This window comes from Struthio camelus, chromosome 25 (assembly GCF_040807025.1).
Source record: "Struthio camelus isolate bStrCam1 chromosome 25, bStrCam1.hap1, whole genome shotgun sequence".
Lineage (NCBI taxonomy): Eukaryota > Metazoa > Chordata > Aves > Struthioniformes > Struthionidae > Struthio > Struthio camelus.
Genome location: NC_090966.1, coordinates 4,401,183 through 4,416,126, shown reverse-complemented (window position 1 = coordinate 4,416,126; position 14,944 = coordinate 4,401,183). Strand labels below are relative to the sequence as shown.

The 14,944-nt window shown below is 51.4% G+C and overlaps 1 protein-coding gene across 7 annotated transcripts in view; it reads right to left on the bottom strand.

Annotated features, from left to right (window-relative positions):
- The window catches only part of KANSL1 (KAT8 regulatory NSL complex subunit 1), a 107,841-nt gene extending 93,518 nt beyond the window's left edge, over nt 1-14,323 (bottom strand). For 2 of the 7 annotated variants that reach the window (XM_068919459.1, XM_068919463.1), the window contains exon 1: nt 4,516-4,772. The gene's annotated coding sequence lies outside the window, so the exon portion shown is untranslated. Of the gene's footprint in view, nt 1-4,515; nt 4,773-4,890; nt 5,029-13,222; nt 13,499-14,263 lie in introns of those variants that run through there. The other 5 variants (XM_068919460.1, XM_068919462.1, XM_068919461.1 and 2 more) reach the window with 5 other exon arrangements.
- Nucleotides 14,324-14,944: the final 621 nt, after the last annotated feature.

Sequence of the window (14,944 nt, the reverse complement as noted above, 5' to 3'; positions counted from 1 at the left end):
TGTTGTTTTTCTTTCACATAACCTGGGCAAGTTGCCCAGGAAATATGAAAACCTGAACTCAGGACTCAGACAGCAAGTTAAACAAAAAAACAGCATTAGTCTCTTAATTTTAAAGGTATATTTTCATGCACTGCGTACTCTACAAACCTTTGCTCAAAAGCATACACAAATTATTGCCTAAATTTCTACCCCCAAGTAAATGATGCTACCTTAATATTCTGTATTTCAAAACACTGCATGAAAACTGTCATTACAGAAATCTTTTAGAGTGCCTCATGTTAATTGTCCATGTCCTCAAAAGGAAATAACAGAACACAGAGGGTCAGAATTAAGTATCCCCAGTTACTAGATCCCTGCCCAGTCTAGTGGATCAGTCTCCCGCCGAGTTTAAATACCTTATTTTGAATTGAGTTTTTGATACAGTTCTCCAGGATATGTACTTCCAGCTAACTGCAGACCTCAGCATTTTTGCTTCTCAAGATCTCCCAGGAGAAACAACAATCCCCAAAGACTGTCATGGCAGCAACTAAAAACGACATGGACTCCAGAACAGAGATACTCGTTTATTAGAAGATGATGTTCAGCCACATATCACAGGTGTTTTTATGGGCCTGTGACACAACGCGGACTTAGTTTGCTATTTCTCATTTAGTGTAAGGCAACTCAATCATAACCTTTCCCATCATATCCTCTGTCACTACACACCTTGACAGGAAGTTATAAAGATTTCAGAGAGGATTCGTAAGGTTGGATAGAGCTGAAAATGAGAAATCTTTGCAGTCCATCTCTGGGCCTCAGACAAGTTAGCAGAAGAAGCTCTCAATACAGAAGCAGATACTTCAGTTAAATAACTTTTTTTTTTTTTTTTTAAATAGGTTAGTTTCTTAACACTTCCCTTTCCACTACCTCTACGAAAAATAAGTTTAAAAAAATAAGAAGATCTGCTAAGGAGCAGACAAAGAAGTGGTCTGTTCACGCTGACAGCTACTCCCATTTCCTCTCCTTAGACGCAATTTTGCTATCATTTTTCCTTGTTTATACAATAAACAGCACAGTTTCACTATTAATTCAGATGCTGTGCTGTCAGAAGTCTACCCTCCAGAATTAAGTCTCTGTGACTACTAGCATATCCCATTTCATTGTTTGTCTCATTCTCTAAGTCGAGTTATAGCTGGGCCATCATCTGATTAACAGTAGTTCACAAAAAAACAAAATAGAATAATAAAAAAAAAACACCACCCAAAAAACACACACACACTTATTTTCTAACTTTCTTTGGAACCTGAAAACTAACACCATCCTCCTCTAAAAACGCTAGTCTCAACTCAGACTGAAGACGACATAAACAGGGTATAATGGAATTATGTTTATTGAAGTACTGCATCACCAGGACTTTTGCTGATTTGAGTATGACAACTCCTTGCCCAACTGAGAAGAAACAGAAAGCTTTTATTCTAATTTAAAGGATTTGTTATACAAAACCGCATCCTTGAAGACACAGCTAAACTGCTATTTACAAGGCTGGAAAAGGATCCTCAAATCAAGAAGCATTCTGAAGTGTTTTTTTGCTTTTCATTCCAGATAGACATTGTATTCCTGGAAGTTATGAGCAGGGACATGGTATTTATAAAATGCACCAACGGAAACGGTGCTTCTCAGATCACCTGCCATTCTGACTGTCCAAATGTTAAAAGGCTCTTTTTAATAAAAACTATAAATGCTTTGAACACGAAGGCATACGTGCAAAAGTTGCACATTATTAGGTCTAATCAGCGTGTGATCCAACAGAGATGTTTCCACTAAATTGAATTCTCATTTATATATAAGTTGCCCCACCTGTTTCACAGAGTGCGGTTTAAAAAAAAACATACAAAATCAGGTGCTATTAAATGGGGAGGGGAAGAGACATCACTGAACCTGCACTCAAAAATTAGTTCCAAAAAATATTAAGACTGTCCTATCAGAAGAGGAAAATGATATGAAGCTTTATGTTTGGTGGAGGGTGCAAATCAAAATATGTGCTCCTCCCCCCCCCCCTCAAATCCCTCCCAAGCCTTTACACTTTTTCTGTATTGTTAGGACCTAAGATGTGCTGAGGCCTTATCTTCACTTCACGATATATTAACTCTTGTTCTTCCCGGAAAAATCCTCTGAGGTTCCTAGGGACACACACCACACACTGTCCAAGTAGAAAAAGGGTGGAGTGCTGAAACTCCAGAGACATTCTTTGTTCAGAGCCTTCATTAGATAACGGCAGTCGCGTTCACAAAAACACGGTTATAAACAGGGCAAAAGGAAGTGACTTTGGTCAAAGAGCTGCTCGGTTTTCACCCCTAACTTTCGTGATGTCAGTGTTTCTCCAGTTACCATACGATCTCTGAAGACAGATGACACTTGAACACAGAGGGGAGAGAAAGAAAGAAACGCACAGCCACATCTGTCTGGTCATCTGCTGCTATATCATTTATGAAGAGGGAACACAAGTCATCCTCATTGCTAAATCATTACAAATCAGCTAGAACAGTATCATAACCAAGTTCCACAATTAACTGTACTTGCAGCATATCAAACCATTAAGCCCTACACAGCTGTGCTACCTTGGCAGTATGGTTACAAAAAACCATGCCCTCCCTCCCACGCCAAAAACACGCTGCCCGGATCTCATCTCCGACAATGGCCAACAGCGGGAAGAATAAGCAAGCTTCCCGGTATCCTCTTCCAGGCTCAAGTGATCTGTGGCTCCGGGGCTTCCCCAGGTTTGCTTTTACAGCTCCTGTATCAACTCAGCTTCAATTTTCCTTCCACTAATTTCAAAGAACGTTGACTTATCAATTAAAAAAAAACAAAACAAAACAATTGTGGTTAAAATCAATTAAATAGCATTGCTATCCCATGTGGGCATGAGAATGCAAGAGGAAGAACACACTAGAGCAAGAGAAGAGAATTAAGCGTTCCTGCATGAAAACAAAAGACTATAAAAAGGACAAATGTGGTTTAAAGAGAAAACGCGCATACGCGACCCTGTAACTGAATTCATAACTACGGTGGTGGTTTAGTGTCACACACACACGAACCCGTAACACCTCAACTGCTCCTCCCCTCCAACGCGTTCAACATTCATACTGTCAACAGGACAGTACCACAGCTGAAGTACTCCCCTACTTTCATAACGCTAACTCTGAGAAACGGGCTTTTACCTTGTCTTATTTTTAGATGCACAAATCACACTGTGCGCAACACATGACATGATGTAACTGCTAACACAGAAAAGGCCCCAAACAGTTCAGAATATATTGGCCAGGCAAAACAAATAAAAATAAAACAAACAAACAACCAACACACAGCAGTTCCTCCCATTCCCGGGCTGGCTTTACCGAAAACTACAGTTTTGTCATTCAAGTACATTTTATGTAACAGCCAATAATCTATACTGCCTGTGTTTTGATCCACCTGTACACAAATTTAATTATCAGAAAGATTACATTTCAGTGCGTTAGAAGGGTCTGCCTTTTTGTTGAAAAAAAATATATTAGTTTGTATTGAATTTGTCTGCTACATTTTTTTTCTTTGACAAGACCCTTGTTTACACCCAAAAGCAGCCAAATTTCTCTGCAACCAGCACCAAGAGATGCTAATCCCACGGCGAAAGCAAACGCACTTAACGATCACTAAAAGCCTTTAAGCCTAGCTGCGCTCTTTAAGTTTGTTTTGAGAAAAAATAATTTCAGATTGGCAGGAACGTTTTTACAAATAACCAGGCAGGAAGTAAATACGCGAAAACGGTTCAGCAGCTCAAACCCATATTAAAAAAAACACAAAACAAAACACATTAGAACTAGGGCATACGCCGAGAGAGAGGGAAAGCACCCCGACCCATCCCCAGGTCACCCCAGTGACAGCGCTGCGGGAACCCGCTGGACAACGCGATTGCCACAGAGCCCGCGACGGAATATTTTCCACGCCGGATTTTGGGATTGAGGAGTATGATGGGGCAAGTTTCTCGCCTGCACGCGTTTTGCAAGATTGAGAGGTTATGCAATTTTTTTTTTCTGTTTACTTTTAAAACTTCGCGTGTGTGTGTTCCCCCCCCCACCACCCCTCCTCGCTCGCCGCCCCCCCCCCCTTTCCCCGGGCGGCGGGTTTGGGAAGCGCCGTCTCCGCCGCCGCCGCCGCCCCGGGGAGCGGGGCCGGGCCCGCCAGCCACGTGAGGGGCCCGGCCCGGCCCGGCCCGGCGGGACCCGCTTCAGAAATAGGCCGCGGCGACCGCCCCGCCGGAGGTTTCAATTTAAAGTGGCGCCATCAGCCTCCCGCCGCCCCCCCCCCACCCCGCCCGCCGCCGCAGCCCGCCCGCCCTCCCGCCCGCCGAGCCGCAACACTCGGCCGGGCCGGGCCGGGCCGCGGGCCGAGACACCGCGCGGCGCCCGGCCGCCGCCAACCCGCCCCGAAGCGGCGGCGGCGGCAGCGGGGAACCGCGCTCGGCCCCCGTCCCCCCCGCCGTGACCCCCCGTACTTTACCCGACGGCGGCGGCGGCGGCGGGGCCGGCCGCGCCTGGCACCGGGAGGGGCGCGGGGGGAGCAGCCGCCTCCCGCCGGGGCAGAGAAGTTGGGGCTGCGGCGGGATTAGAGGGAGCCGGGGCGAGCGGCGCTCGGGGGCGGCGGCGGCGGCGGGCGCAGATGGCAGCGGTGGGGGCGAACCCCCCGCGGCGGCCGCTCCGCAGAGGCGGCCGGAGCCATTTAAAGTTGCCCGGCTGCCCCCGGCCGGGTGCGGGTGCAGTAACAAAGGGGCAGCGGGAGGGAGGGAGCGAGGGGAGGAGGGAGGGAGCGAGGGAGGGAGGGGAGGAAGGAGAAAGGGCAGCGGGCGGAGGGGAGAGGGAGCGGAGCGGCACCTACCACGTGACGGAGCGCAGAACACGGTCCGGGCGGATTCGGCCCCGCACAAAATGGGCGCAGTTTGCAAACAAGCCCCGGCCGAGGGGAAGCAGCGGCGCCGCAGCCGGCACGGCCGCCGCCGCCAGCCCCGGCCGCGGCCCCGGCTCCCCCCCCCCGCCCGCCCGCCCGCGCGGGCCCGCCCTGGCCGCCGGGGGGGGATGGGCTCGCCTGCTTCTCCCGCGGCGGGCGCGGAGCGGCGGCGGCCGCAGTCCGGGCTGGGGGGGGGGGGGGGGGAAGAGAAGAGAGAAGCGGCCCCCCCACCCCCGGCTCGGGGCGCGCCGGGCAGCCGCCGGGGCGAGCCCCCCTGCCGGGAAGCGGGGCGGGCCGGCGGCGGGGCGCTCGGCGGCGGTGCCCGCGCGGGGCGCGGCGGAGCGGGCGCTGCGGTGCTTTTCTTCTTCCCCCCTCTCCCCCCCGCTCCGGGTGAGAGCGGCGGCGGCGCGGCTCGGAAAATGGCGGCCGGGCTCCTTCTCTGCCCTCCCCCTCCCTTTAATCGGAGAATGCACCGGGAGGGAGGGAGCGAGGGAGGGGGGGGGGAAGGGAGGGCGGGCGCCGCAGCGCCCCCGCCGGCCGCCGCGCGCACTGCGCCCGCGCCGCCCGCCCGCCCGCAGCCAGGGGGCCCCGCAGAGCTCCCGCCGCCGCTGCGGCGCAGCGCCCGCCGCCCGCCGCGCGGAGGAGCTGCAGTGCGGGAGGGGCGCCGCCCCTGGGGCCGGGCGGCGGCGGCGGCAGGGGGCGGGGGCGGCCGAGGCGGGCCCGCGGCGCCCCGCCGCCTATTGTCCGCCCGCCGCTCACGCTGCCGCAGGCGGCGGCTCCCCGTGCCGCCGCCGCCGCCGCCCGCCAGGGGGCGCCCGCCCGCCCGGCGCGCAGGCGCGGCCGCCCGCCCGGCGCAGCGGCCCCGCTCAAGGACAAGGTTCCGCAGGGCCGCGCGGGCTGCCGGGAAGCGTAGTCCGCCCCCGCCCCGCCCCGCCCCGCGCGCGCGCGCGCGCGGCCACGTGCCCGGTGCCGCGCGGGGGCCTCCGGCGGCCCCCGCTGGCCGCCGACACCGGCCCCGCGGGGCGCGGCAGCGCCTAACCAGCGCCCCGTCGGGGGGGCCGAGCGGCTCCGTGCCGGAGCTTTCACCACCGGAGGCCGTTTCTCCCACCACAACTTTCTTAACAGCTCAACCGCTGCTCAAGGCGGAGCCTCAGCAGCTTACTCCGTAATTTCGCGTTCCTAATGCCAGACTCCTTAGCACTGTTTTTGAAAATTCCTCCTCTGTTCCCACTACACATTAAAATATTTAAAGCCAGAACAGCGTTGTGAGGTGTTACTGCAAAATTAAGAGCCTGGTCATACGTGTTTTGCCGTATTGGCCGCCACAATTCCGCGGACTGCACAGATAACTTTCCGTGCTTGCAGAAGCAACGTCCACATACCGCTAACACTTGCACATATGTGAATCTGCAGCCCCTAATGTCAAAGGCTGTGAAAAGACTTTTTAGCAAATGCAATAAATAGACGCAGGGCTGGAAACCTTGGGAATGTGTCATCTGCAGCACAACGGGAAAGGGCTTCTCAATATGATCATAAGGATACTCCCCTCTCTCCCTCCTCCTAGCGACCCCAGAGCCCCTGCGTGACAAATTCCATCCCACTAAATACACAGGACTATCAAGGGGCACCAGAGCAGAAAAGAATTAGTTTGGGACGGCATAAGCCATTTCACCTCTTTGACCTTCGGTTTTGCCATTTGTAAGCGGGTAACGCTGATCCATCTCCTGGCAGAGTTTAGAGCTAATGAGGACACACCTTCACCTAACACATTCAAAGTACCACAAAACTGCTAAGTATTACCGCCAGCCAAAGACGCTCTCTTCCCCCTCAGACAGGTCCACACGTCAACTCTGATTTGGTATCTATTTCAGCTAAACACGCTACTTTCCCCTCCCTACAGTTATACTGCCTCTACAGTAGGAATGCAGTTAACGCCAATATAAAGGTGCTTTTATCATCACCACTTGTCTGCAAAGGAAGAAGCTATAAGAATGTATGCAGTTATATACTGGCAAAGAAGAGTACTTGCCCTGGGGAGTTAGGTTTAAAGCAAAATAAAAGCTGTAAAAGCTGTATTGGTTCAACTGCAGAGAAGAGTAAGACCTAAGAATATCGATTCCATAGCTGACGTGGCCAGCCGGACTGGTACTGCGCCGGACTAGTTCCTGACCTGGATTTTGCAGCGCAAAACTTGGACAAGTTTCTTTCCTCCCTTTGCCGCAACTTCTATCACTGTAGATAGGGGGAAAGCAATGTTCCCCTCCTTTAAAAAGCATTTGGAGGCACACAGATTAAAGACACTACATAAGAGCTACCACTACTCTTTAAAATCCAGAGTATCGCTTAACAAATCATACCCTGTAACTGTCATTACAACTATTTTTATCTACCCCAGAGGGTAGATACTGTCTGCATCTCTGGTGACCAACAGAAAGGGCCAACATTTAACACATACTTAAACGTTGTTCAAGAGAAGGATCCAACTCAGGACAGTGGACAAACCACTGCTGTATTTTATACGTCCTGGCAGCGAGCTGCATACAACCAGTTCTGCTCCTGTGCATGCTCTGCCTCTTGCAGTTATAGTTCTCCCCTTCGGCACAACAGATTCCCTGTTCCAATGGACCAGTTATCATGCCTCAGCAATTCTATGCAGAGGCCAGAAAAATTAGTCCAGAAACCCTGAACTGGGCTTTAACTCAATGATGAGACAGTGCCAAGAGGGACATCAGGATAGTGTGTTATCAGCGAACCCATTTCCAGTAGAAAACTGGATCACACAGAGAACAGACTCCCTTCTTCAGGGTAACAGAAACACTATTTCTGAAAGAAGGTCACGTGATGAACCTGGAGAGCAGCTTCACGCTTTCTGCTGATCTGTTCCTCCCCACGAGTCGCACAGCTTTTTAGGAAACCAGGACACTGGACCAAGGTAAGATCCTACAACAGCCTAAGTATCTCTGATTTTTTTTAAAAAAGAACCTAGAACTCAATTCCACTAAAAAACAGAGGTAGCAACGCATGCATTTATATACCAAAACAGTTGAGGGAAGGCATTGACAATCAGTTGTGGAAGAAGTTAAACAAATAAAAAAAGTCCTGTGCAAGAAAGTTTTAATCTTTTCCTCATTCTGCATTGCACAACTTTCATCAGTCAACACGATCTGGAGATGATGGTACAGCAAAAATTTCTGTTCATTCCAAAATAATACAACTTTGGCCTTGGACACATGCATTTTTATATTCCTTCCAGTCTCCATTTTCCATTCAAAATACTACTGCAACATCTTCTCCAGGTCACCTAGCTACTCACGCCTGCTTCTCCATCACACCAAGCGCAGGCCAACAACCTAGATTTACATCTCAGCTGACAACTTCCTCGCAGGCTTTCAGTAGATAATCCCTAGCCCCACTCTACCAGCAATACCAACCTCCCTTGCCCATGAGACCCTCAAACAGTTTCATTAACTACTGTTGTGATGCCCCATACATACAAGAGGAACTCTCAGCACTGAATCCACATGTTTTTATGGTATCACCTTTTAAACCTTTCTTTGAAGTCGCCCTCACCTACAAAACTGCACAAACAAACGCTACAATATATGGTGACGTAGGTACTAAACTAATCATCATACCCGATTGTTACCTGGTTTTCCCACCACACATATTCATTGTCTCTTCCTATTAAGCTTCACGACATACTTTGATTGTTAAATTTCTGAGGCACATTCAGAATTTTTGCTTTGTGCGTACATACAATAGTTATATGCATAGATGTACATACATGAACAGACTTCGGAGCCTGCAGAGAAGCTAGATCAGTTTGAGAAGCAACCCAAACGCAGAGAAAGCAATGGCTACCAAAGTGGCCACACAGTAACAAGACTCCCTACAGATGCTGCTCCGGGATACGACTTCAATTTTTGCACCCTGGTTCGCAACTTCATTAGATTTTCTAACAAAAAGCAGCAAACTCAAATATCGGTAGCCCCTTAGGCTTTGGAAGATGAGAGACTTGTCTGGTTTAAAGCTAAATATAGATAAGCTGCAAGAACAACAACAAAAAGACCTTTGCAGTCACCACTGCTCTTCATATACTCCTTTTCAACATTAAAGAAAACGTACAGTCACTGTAACAAAGGCATCCCACAGCTGCCTCAAACACAGCACTTTCCAGCTGGCTATTCCGAAAACGTTCACCAAAAAGGAAAGAAAGAGCGCAAAGCCCTGAAACAGAGAGTAGAGCCACATTTAGGCAATTAGTTCAGAGGCTGGTAACGCTCACCAATCCACATGTCAAGATCAGGGAGGTATCTATTCTACTAATGTAGCCTATAGTCTAGCTATAACGGTGAATCATGGTCTACCTTGGGGACTTTTCGATCAATGGGTACATTTTAATTTGCTTGATAGAGACAGGAAATGCATATATTATTAACTCAAAAAGGCTAAGTGATCCACATAAAAAGTAACACCACTTGTTTGAAAACCGCATTGATGATTTACATTGAGTCATTTGATGTAGGCAGTCACAGTTTCAAGGAAAACATGTGTTGCTTGTTCTCACAGTGGAGAGTCTACTCCATAAAATACAGGCACTTCAAGGTCACCATTTTATTGTTATGCCGACTAGTAGGGAAATTATTTTCATCTGTTGCGAAGCCAAGGGGCATTCACTATTAGTTACATAGTTATAGGCTATTTTAAATCAATTGCAGTTTCAACTGTGAAACATATTTATATGGTTTCCATAGAGATGAGAAGCTGGGAATGCAAGACTATTTAATGAAGGTAACAAACTAACTTCACCACTGTATTTTTGAGTCACTGCCAAAGAAGTTGGTCTCATCGTGCCAAAAAGTACTCCAATACTCCACGCTGTTGCATCAGACCGATTCCAACAACGTATGGCACTGCACGTTTTACAGAAGACCTAACTTCTCCAAGTCCTTCTGGGAACTTCCGTTTGTACCAGTTTGGGGAATACAGTAAAGTATTTTCCCAAGAAGAACAACAGGCTGAGCACTCACAGCTGAGCAGAGCTCTGAACTTTGAATTGTTGGGCCAACTGGGAACTGATAGCCTGGTTTTATCAGCTTGCGGAGCAGAAGGTAAAGCCTCCAATTCTACATTTAGTTGTAACCCCATATCATTTACTTCCACATAAATTGCTAACAGTGTTATTGTGTTGACTTAGATCCATCCAAAACATACATGCGAAGCTGCACAAAAGGTGCAAGACTAAGGCTCAGATCCAATCAGTTTTCTTGGGTATTTGCTTAAGAAATACCGTGATGGCAGAAACGATGGAGACATTTCTTCAGGGACTTGCATTAATGCAGGTCAGAGTACGTTTTGTGCAGAGTACAGTATACAATCCCAGACATTAAATAATGCAAGTATTAAAGGAGTGAAACAAAATACAAAGGAGTAACAAAATTATAAATGAAGTGTGCTATAACCTTTAAGAATTGTATTACTTCCATTTCAGGTTATGAGTAGTTATATCATGAAGAGAAAAAGAAATAAAAGTGCTGTTTGGATTACCAGACTAGAGGAAAAAAAAAAAAAACACATCTCTTTGATAGCTGTTTGTAATGCATTCTTATGCCAAACTATAGGAGCAGTTTAACCTGGTTGAAACATGGCCAACGATATCAGAAGGTTTATTCACTCATTTGGTCATGCTCAAGTCTCACCTAGCATCTTGAGACTGCAGCCATGCTACGCAGGAGTTTCTGACATAACCTGCAATTCTTCAAGCCCCAAGATTCAGTGCTTCAAGCAAAACGCTCAGTCCCTGCCAGATCCACCTGCCTTCTAACCCTCAGCAACACAGGAAAACATCAGAGATCATAGGTGCAAAAAATCAAGTCCCTACATGCCATCTTTCTTAATGATGCTTCCTATGGCAAGACTAGTGCAGGAGAACTGGTGCCCACGTCACCCTGCAGAGGACTGCTGGGAGACAGCAGTCAGAAGAGTAAGGCAGCAGGTCCCTCATTTCTGCTGCTACCACCACCACAGCAGGGAGTCACACACAGAGAAAGAGGAGGAGTGAAATTTCAGGATTTCTTGCTGTGCCTGTTAGATGTGAATGACCAGGCAGATACAACGTACCTGCTCCTCTGCTCTAAGGAGCTCCCCTCCGAGGAACTGCCTGTTAAGAGCTCTATAAAACTTGAGGGCTATAACGAAGCGCGTTGTTTTCCTTTTGTAACGAAAAGCCATTGCAAACTGTGACAATAATATTAGATGCTTAAGCCCAAGTGCAAGTCAGGGATGCAGGAAACAAAAGCATTCAAATGCTTAATCCAAGGTTTAAATCAATGCTTAATTCAAAGGTTTAAAGCAATAGCAGTTTAGACAGCATAGGAACAGGAGACATACTCGTACATTCAGGAAACAAGGTCCGACTATATCCACTTCACAAGAAGCCAATACCTCTAAGCAAAACTGCTGAGAGGACAGGAAAAAGTCTGACACAACTACTGTCTGCAGATCTTCCTTGGTACGTTCTCCAGCAGACTTTGGCTAGCTATATGCAAACCACTGTCACAGGCAAACCTCCCTCCTCTCAACTCCTGCCAGCTCGAGGACAGTAGAGAGGATCTGGTGTTATCTTCCTGTGTGCCCATTGCTGATCCACTCAGTCGGAAAAAGCAGACATCTTTAGTACCCCTCCTATAACCAAAAAGGAGGTTCTCTCTCAAGCTGCCAGGCATAGGTCCAGGCTGCACGGCACAGAGACCACCAGCAGCTTTTCTAGCTAGCAACATAAGGATGACATTGCCCTTCAGTTCTGCAGCAGTTTAAGCACTTTAACATTTTACTTTACTGCCCCTCCTCCAAGCTTCCTAGACTGAAGCACAAGGCTAATTAACTCAGATTTTTAATCAGAACATTTTGTTGCACAGAGCAACACTACTTTCAACTGTAGTAGACCCTCATTAGTTGGCATATAGCACACTTAAATCATAGGACTGACAACGTCTTAAGGCGACACAAGTATCCATGCAAGTGTCAAACTTCATACAGCCCTATAGTAGGTTTGGCCAATACGTTGATCTCTGGCGCTTTTGAAACAGGGACTGATCTCCAGAGAAGCGGCATGATGACTTCCTATCACTTTCAGGAGGAGTTGTAGGAACACAGACTTCTGAGAAGAAAGCGTTCACATTTAGCGATAACCTCCAAAACCTGTAACAGGGAGCTTTATTTTCTTATTTAAAGCCCACACAAGAACTTACTGTTATTAGGCATACACAGAATAAGAGCCTTTACTGTTGTGTTAGCCAACTGGAGATCAGATACCAGAGCAGATTTGTCTAATGTCAGTGTGAAAGGATTGAGCAAAGATTTTAGGTTTTCCTATTACAAAAGAATTTGTCTAAATTCAGTCCTCCATAATCGGACTGAAGTCAGGCTGCTTTGGCTTGTAGATCCATGAAAAAAGGGAACTATCCTTCCCTTCTATGTTTCATTTCAGCTTGTATTCAGATTCACTAACTTGATTATTATACCCAACTGCTTAGGACACAGCTCTTTTACTGTAATGACATTATCAGGATAACACATGACTTCTCAAAACAAGCACCAGCAAATCCTCACAACCATCCTTCCCAGATACAGTAGCACTATGGCCACTTCACACATGGGAAACCCAGAGGTTTGGGAAGGTGAGCAGATTTGCCCATCCGAGAGAACTTCAGTTTTCATGGGACAAAGCCAAGTCTATTAGGCCACACTAAAAGGTATACACAGAAGTCTCTTGAAATTAGAAATACACATAGAAGCCAGACCATGTCAGCAAGCAAAAGGAATCTGATAGCTGTAAACCTCTGTTTTAAGGATGCACATAGTAAGGGAACAAACAGAAGAGATCATTCTTTTTCATGGCAAGTCACACTTCTACATCCAGATGTAGTACATGAGGACAGGTAATACCAGGAAATACATACGTATACTGCCAAGAGGAGGCTGCACATCTCCTCGCTACATACGGGCATTAGAACCGTTTTTGAGAGAAACGCTCTGCGTATATGGAACGAAGCCACCTTTTCAGCCGTATTCCTGAACCTCCATGTTAAAGTTAAACATTTGCCAGGAAATTAGCGCGGAGGACCGGACTCTTCTCGTAAAATCAGAAACTAAAATAAAGCCTGTGAATACAACTCAGCATCTCAAACTCTGGTAGTTTTGCAGTGGGCGAAAGTCTAAGATTCTAGCTTACAATGGAAGAGCAAAGAACGGGAGCTCTTACCTCGCTGGACATCTTGGTAAAATCCATCCTCACCGACGGTAGTTCAGCAGGGACACCCAGCAGCGCGGGGAGGGACTTTGAATCCTTCCAGCCTCGACGAATTCCTGGTAGGTCTGCGAGTTCTTTATTTATTTATTTGAAGAAGTGGAAAATCCAGGATCTGTAAGAAGGGGTTGGGGGGGGGGGGAACAAAACGTAATTAGAGGGAGCAAACGGAGAGACGGCCAACAGACAGCACACCGACTTGCTTCCCTTCGCGGCGTCGTGCCGCCGCCTGCTCGACGTGCGGGGCCGGGGCGGCGGCGGCCGCGCCCCCGAGGGCAGCGCCGGGCCGGGCCACCCGCCGCCGGTCCCCGGCAGCCGCGTCCCACCGGACGGCGGCGCGGGAGGGGGGGGGGGGGGCTGCCCCCCCCACCCCGAGGAACGGGCTGAGCTCCCAGATCCTTCTAGAAGCCCCCCCCCCCCGCCCCGGGATCCTCCGGGGCTTCGGTTTCCTTCGGAAACCGTTGGGCTAAAATGGAGGCTCGGGGGGGGGGGGGGTGTTGCGCTCCCCCGCCCCGCACGCAGCCGGCCCCGCCGCGGCGGCCGCGGGACGACGGCGGGGCGGAGCGCGGCGGAGCTCGCCCCGGCGCCCCGCGCCCGCCCGGGCCCTCGGGCCGGCCCCCCCCCCCCCCCGGCGTGCCCCGGCTCCCAACTCACTCGGCGGCCGCGCGAGCCGCCCCCTCCCCCGCCTCGGCCTGGCGTCTCGGCTCCGGCCGCCGCCGCGCACCGGCCCGCGCCCCCCCCCCCCCCCCGCAAACGAGTTGCGGGACGGCGGCGGCGGAGTGGGGGGGGGGGAAGGGAAGGGGGCCGCACTACTTGGCCTGGCGCTGCCCGTGGGCAGCAGCGCGGGGAGCAGCGGCGGGTCCCCTCCGCCAGCAGCGTGGCGGGGGTCTCCCCCCCCCACCCACCCACGGCGGGTGGCCCCGGGCCGCCCCCACCGGGAGGGGGGGGGGAGGGGGGGGGCACCGGCCCCGGCGGCTCCCACATCCCAGCACCTACCTGCACAGCTCAACCAGCCTTGAAGTGGGGACCTTCCGCCCTCCTCCCCTCCCATTGGCTGCGCGCGGGGCATGGGCCCGCCTGGTTGGCCGGCGCCCCGTCAGTCAGCGCCGGGGGGGCGGGGCGGGCGGTGATTGATGCCGGTGCTCGGCTCGTTCCTGCCTCTCGCTTGTGTTTCCCGGAGAGGCTGGAGCCGGGGGGGGGGGTGAGGGGCACCGGGCCGCCCCCCCCCCCACACACACACACACACTGCGGGGCGGCCCCGGCGGCAGCCCGCGGCGGCGGCGGGCGGTGCGGGCCACCCTGTTGCTCTCGGCATCGGCCGCCGCCGGGGTTGGGGGGGGGGGGGGGCCGCAGCCGGCGCCCCCCGGGGCTGCCCCGCGGCCCGGCCGGGCCCGAGGCGGGCGGCGGCGGAGCCTGTGGCCGCCGCCCGGGCCTGTCCCCGGCGGGCTCTGCTGTGACACGGGCCGGCAGCGGCTGCCCCGGGCAGGGCCCGGCCGAGGCGCGGGCTGCGGCGGGCGAGCCGGGCCGGGCCGGGCCTCACGGGGCCGGTCCCGCCGCCGCCACGGGCCCGGCGAGGGAGGCGCCGGCGCTGGGGCCGCCCTGCGGGGGACAGGCCGGGCCTGGCGGGGGGTGGGCCGCGGCGGCCTCGCCTCAGGGCCGGCGAGGGGGCACGGGTGC